The sequence below is a fragment of the Pseudopodoces humilis genome, chromosome 17 (genome assembly GCF_049639895.1).
Source record: "Pseudopodoces humilis isolate 2021_Gansu_Grassland_sample_001 chromosome 17, ASM4963989v1, whole genome shotgun sequence".
Taxonomy (NCBI): domain Eukaryota; kingdom Metazoa; phylum Chordata; class Aves; order Passeriformes; family Paridae; genus Pseudopodoces; species Pseudopodoces humilis.
This window is the reverse complement of record NC_142216.1, coordinates 984,358-990,493: the sequence shown is the minus strand read 5'-3', so window position 1 is coordinate 990,493 and position 6,136 is coordinate 984,358. Positions and strand designations below refer to the sequence as shown.

Here is a 6,136-nt window from a genome sequence, read left to right as displayed (position 1 = left end):
CACACCCACACACAGGACTGGTGTCCTGGGGTGGGTTTTCTTTAGGGCTGACTTGGGAAGTGTGCCCATAGGAAATGAATGAATAATTCAATAATTTGTAGCTGGTTGGAGAGCTGGAGCACCTCCATGCTCTGGCCAGGCTTTGGGAAGTTGATGAGCGGATGGAATGTTGGGCTGTGGCCTCTTTCATCCCTCGTAAAATTCTCCCATAGCTTTGGGAAGCTGTGGGCATTTGGGGGAAATGCTGGTGGCGGCTCTGTGCTGGTGTCCTGTGCTCTCTGAGCAGGATGTCTGCATGGGCAGGACCAGGCTCTCCCAGTAAGGATGGGGAACTGGGATGTGCCATGGCTCCAGGCACCAGAACCAGAGGAGAGGCTTCCTCTTTCTGCTGTGTGCTTGCCAAGGCAGCCTGGAGGAGAAAACAGAGCAGGAATCAAATAGAAAATCCGGATGTTTGGTGGAGGAGGGAAAGCTTGGGCGTGGAGTGAAGGCAGCCTGGAAAACCGTGGGGTGTTCTGTAGCCTGAGAGGGGAAAGGGGGGTGACAAGCTCTGGGACAGAGCCAGGGAACAGGAGGAGGAAGAGACCGTGGAAAGCAGCTGGGAAGAAACCTTTGTGGGAGGAAATGTTATTAGTGCTCAGTTTCCTGGACAAAAGATTCTTGTCTATTTAAATACTTGAGCTTCACAGAGCTGCAGTTCTCCAGACACAATAAAATCTGCTTTTTCTCCCTGTCATTGTCCTTTCCTGCTGGCAGCAGGTGGTTAAAGCTCCTGTGCTCTGCAGTAGGACATTGCAGGCTGCTGTGGCCAGGGAGGACAAGCCCTGGGGACGAGGGCTTTGTCACTTGTGCCCCCTCACATCTGATCATGGAGATGCTGCTCCCTCACAGCAATGCAGATGCTGCTGGTAGAGAGATTAAGATCTATTAGATTTGAATAAAATTGGCAAAAGCATAAAAAATTATCAAAAAGTTAAATATCTTGATAGAAACCACACTTAAGAAACGTCCTGGGCCATCCTCAGGCTTCCTCAGCCAACCATGGCAGGTTTTAAACACCAGCAGCAAAACACAGAACCTCACTAATGCCAAATAATCACAGCTAATGGATAATTGGAATTATTCTTTCCATCCAGGCATGCACAAAAGCCACACAGGGGTTGGAGTTGCTGCTGTGGGGGGAAGAGATGCAGGTTCTGTGCAAGGTGATGCTCGCACCTGAGCTGTCTTTGGTGAGTGAGGTGAGGTGCTGCCCTGGTCCTGGTGTCTCCATCTGATTTTCTCTGTGTGCTTCAGCAGGTCAGGCTCTTTCCCACAGAAATTCCAGATGATTTCCTGTGATAGGTGAGAAATACTTTTCCTGCCTGTCTTGAAATGTTAAAATGTGACAACAACAGTATGGAATTTTCTTTGTAGAATCCTGATTTTTTTTTTCTGTATCCAGGTGGCTTGAGTTTAATATCAGATCTATCCCTATAATGATAGAAATGCGACTTTTATTCCATAAAAAGATGGGAGATATCTCACTCTGCTCTTTTCCTGGTTATAATCATTGCTTGTTCCAAGCCCTGCAAGACTTTGAATAGTCAGCCTTCCTGAACACATGACAAATATATCACAGAATCACGGAATATATCACAGAAACACGGAATATCCTGTGTTGGAAGGGACCCACAGGGATCATTGAGCCCAGCTCCTGGACTCGACATAAATATGAATTTATATTGAATTACTACAAAAGTGCAGATGTGCTTAAAGCAGTGTGAGGGAGCTGCTGTGGGGCTCGTGGCTGTCACGGAGGACACACAGGATGCACAGTTGCTAAACCACCCAAAGCACGTCCTGTTCATCTCAGTGGGGAGCGTTTCTGGGTCGGGATTCTGGAAAACTGAACAGTTCACTCCTAGTGAATGAATAAATGCAGCCAACCTGCAGTCAGGCCAGTCAGACATAGATTTTAACCAGAGAGTTTTGGAAGATAGCAGCAGCCATTCTTTAAATGCAGATCACTTGGGGATGAGCTGCCAGTGTTCTGTAGGTGTGAGTTTGATTTGCTGGTTTTGTCAGGGTAGGTACAGCTCCAGCTGAGTGTGGCCTCCAGCCTCAGCACCGATGTGGCAGCCCTAGCAGCTCATACTTGAATTTCACAGCAGCCTGCACTGTTGTGTGCTGGACTCGTGCTTCTGCACCAGGCTCCATCCACCCCAGAGCTCCAAGCTTGTCCCCATTACCTGGGGTCCTTCTCCCCTCACCCCATTACCTGGGGTCCTTCTCCCCTCACCCCATTACCTGGGGTCCTTCTCCCCTCACCCCATTACCTGGGGTCCTTCTCCCCTCACCCCATTACCTGGGGTCCTTCTCCCCTCACCCCACTACCTGGGGTCCTTCTCCCCTCACCCCATTACCTGGGGTCCTTCTCCCCTCACCCCATTACCTGGGGTCCTTCTCCCCTCACCCATTACCTGGGGTCCTGCTCCCAGCCAAGCCTGGCCTCCCCTCTCCTATGAGGATGATGTCAGCTCTGCCTCCCTGCTCCTGCCTTGCCAGCAGGTAGGGAAGGAGTGACTTTTGGCCATGGCAGCGTGTCCCAAGCCTGGCAGTGCTGAGGGAGCTCGGGACAGGCAGCAGCTGCTGCTGGGGAGGATGGAAGGCTTTGGGAAGCAGAGGAGTGTCCAAGGCCAGGCTCTCAGCAGTTCCTTGCCTTCCCTCTGCCTGGGAGCTCCTGCCAAGGACTGTTGTCCCCAGGCCCTTATCTCTCTGGAAGGCTGTGGTGAGATGTTCTCTGTGCAGCTTTGCGTTTCTCCTGCCACTCCTCAGGCTGGGCTCTGCTTCCCCTCTGCTTGGGCCGAGCTCGTGTGGTGGGGAGCTGTGGGAGTGTGGAGATCTCTGGTCGTGCTGTGCCTCCATCCCTGCACTTGGGGAGGTAACAGCTGCCACAGCTGCCTGGCCTGGGGCAAGGACAGGCATCCAGGGGCTCCTTCCAGGCTGTGGATAAAAACAGGCTCAGTGGGGCTGAGAACATGGCCAGCAGCAGGAGGAGCTGAGCGGGAGGACTCGTGCCAGAGCTTGCCCGTGGCAGTAGGAGCCCAAGGGATGAGGGACTTGGTTTGCCCTCCAGACCAGCTCTGGCTGTCCCCTCCCCGTGGCCATGGGCACAGCAGTGGCTCCTGGGGGACTGTGCAGGGCATGTTGGCCCTGGTGATGTGCTGAACCACTCAAGCAAATCATCCTAAAATAGGCTTCATATGTGATGCAGAAGAACCCAAGCAAAACAGAGCCCAGCCAACCCCAAATTTATGCTTGTGGTTACTGAAGCTTGTGAGATCAATTTTTTTGTTTACTTAAAGCTGATTTCAAAGAGTTTTGGTTTTTTTTTTTTCTTTCTTTTAATTCTCATTCTTGATCTTTGGGCTGGGGGATGGTCATGGCACTGCTCCAGCTGGGGCTGAGCATCCTGCTGTCATCATCACAGAGAAGCTCTGGCCCAAAAGGCACAGAATTAAGGTTCTGATGAGGTGGGGGAGCACTGTTACACCCCCAGAACAGGACCTGTGGTCACTGCTCCATTAGCACATCCCAGAAATCATCTGTGGCATCCTGAGAGATTCTTTTATTCTTTTTATTATTTTATTTTTTCATGACAACCTGGTAAAGTAGATCTCAGCAGAGCTTTATTCTTTCTTATTTCTGACTTTTGAAAGTGTCATGGATGCCTTCCCAAGCTCTTTCTCACACTGGTTGTTAGGCTAGAAAAAAAATACAATTCATTTTTTTGTATTGGGGAAATCCTGTTGAGATTCTGAGGAAAATTGGTAAAACAGTGTTTTAGTTATAATTCATTATGCAGTGTCTCATTTTGGGATCGTGTTTTTGGCCAGGGTACATCTGGCCAGCCATGCTGTGATAGCGCCCCAAGCCTTCTTTTGGTTCTCATTTAGGTTAGAAAAGTAATTAAAGGAGGCTAAAAAAAGAAGTGACAGAATTACTGACTTGTCTTTCCAAAAGTGAAGGGTTTAGGCCAAACTCCTGCTTAGAAAATAAACAGAATTTCATTTTTTGTTGCAAATTCTTCCCATATATTGAATTTCCGTGCTCAGTGACAAGGGGAATCTGCTTGAGTGAGCAATGATTGGATTCCGATGGCTTTGAGTTGTGCTTGGATCTGCTTTGGAAAGCTGGGGCTGTCCTTGGAGAGCAGGGCTTGGGCCTGAGCTTGAGTTGTTCTCTAAGGATCACAAACCTTGCAGCCTGAGTTATCAACCTGTAACTCCTATGGCTGTGCCTGGAAATGATTTTCCTGCCCAGTGTCCTGCCCAGCAGGGCTGTGGTAGAGCCCTTCCTCCCCAGATTAGGCCAACATTTGTTAGTCTGAGCCTAGAAACCATTTTCAATGGAGGCAGGTTGCAGAGGTTGGCTCTTTTGGCACATGTGGGTGTGAATGTCCTTCCCACCTTCTCTCCTGCAAGAAGAGGAAACCCACATTGGGATAATTTCTGCAGAAAGCAGGGAATTTGGGCTAGTGGGGGGTGTTTGAGCTTGTCCCAAGCGTGCCCACCACCAGGACCCTCTGATGTGGGGCAGGGATGAGCCCTGGCAGTGGGCTGGGAGATGTTTTAGTGGTCACCACGAGCATCAGGGCTCCTCTGGGCAGCTGGGGGTGACAGCAGACGGCCCCAGGGGAAGTGCTTTGGGAGCCAGGGGGGTTGAAGATGCTCTGTGCCTCGGGTGATAAATTGATGGATGCGTCATGGCTCAGGAAACAGGGCAGGGAAGGATGTGAGTGACAGAGGATTCATATCCTGGAAGCGCCGCCGTGTCACGGCTCGGGAATTCAGCAGGATAAATGCGTTTGCCTGTCCTGCTGCAGACAATCTGCTTAATGTGGGAAGCAGAGTTTCCTGTAGCACCGAGCCAGTGGGGAAGGGAAAACCCTGAGAGCCAGGAAGGGCCAGGGAGAATTAAGCAGGTAAACCCATTAGCAGTGACCACCTCTTTGTGTGGGGATTACACAAAGCTGCTGCTCTTGGATGCTCGGTGTCTCGGGAGGAGCCAGGGCTGCCACTGGGGGCCTCTCCCCTCTCCTGAGGGGCTCGACCCCGGGGCTGGGATTAGCACTTGCCACAAGCCGGCCTCGCTAGCCAGAACAAGTCGCTGCACGTGCTGAGAGAGAGCCCAAGCTGCAGGAACCGTGCGAGGCAGAGGTTTGGCTGGCTTTGCTCCGGCAAATCCCTCCATTCCTCCCAAAGGCATCTTCCTCATGGAAATCGCTCTTTAACCAGCAGATTTGCACTGTTCTGCTACTCCCGACAGGGGTAGACCCCAGCTCCCTCCTCACCTCGGGAATTCTTCAGATCCTGGCTCTGCAAACGGAGTCGGGGCACAAGGGGGAACTGATGTGCTGTCCCAAGAGCTTCTCTCGGTCAGGACATCCCGAAACGGTTCGGCATTAGCTCGGGCCGGTGGGGAGGGAGCTCTGGGGTGCAGGGGAGGGTGCCGGGAGAGGGGGGACACCCCAGTGCCAGGGAGGGCTGCAGGGCTGGTGAGCACGGCCAGGGACCAGCCGGAGCCTCCGAGGGGACGGTGCCGCAGGAGCCCGGGGTGGCCGGCGCTGTGTCCCGGAGCCCCGTCCCGAGCCGTGTGTGTCCTCCGGCAGCCCTTCCAAAATGCCAACCACAGGAAACAGCAGAAACCCAAACCCTCCTTTTGCTCGGACTGCCATCAGCTCCCAGACTTTAATACCAGACCGTTCTCTCGCTGCTTTGGCTGCTGGGGCCGGGGCCGAGCGCTGCTGTCTCATGGCTGAGGAGGGTGAGAGGAGGAGGAAGGAGAAGCCACGCTGCGGGATGGGCGGTGCTGCGGGGAGCCTGACCCCGCTGTACCCCTCCTGCTCCCCCCGGGGTCCCGCAGCCCCGGCCCGCTGCAGCTCCCGGAGCTCCGTTCGTGCTCCAGATGCTGAGCCAGATGTTGGCGCTGCCGCTGGCAGCGGCGGTGCCGGGGGATGCCCGGTTCCCCCCGCTGCCCGAGCTCCGGCGCGGCCGCACCGCCACCTCCCGGGCATCCCGGAGGGCTCCGTGTGCCGGCCCCGCCAGCTGCCGCGCTCACTTCGTTTATTCTCTTTATTCCCTGCACACTCGGG

At 53.5% G+C, this 6,136-nt stretch overlaps 1 long non-coding RNA gene across 1 annotated transcript; it reads right to left on the bottom strand.

Annotated features, from left to right (window-relative positions):
• Positions 1 to 257: 257 nt before the first annotated feature.
• Positions 258 to 2,585, bottom strand: LOC148182947 (uncharacterized). The gene is made up of 3 exons (XR_015773995.1): positions 2,463 to 2,585; positions 1,219 to 1,335; positions 258 to 409 (listed from the first exon to the last, which is right to left on the bottom strand). It is a non-coding gene; the product is annotated as an uncharacterized LOC148182947 (long non-coding RNA).
• Positions 2,586 to 6,136: the final 3,551 nt, after the last annotated feature.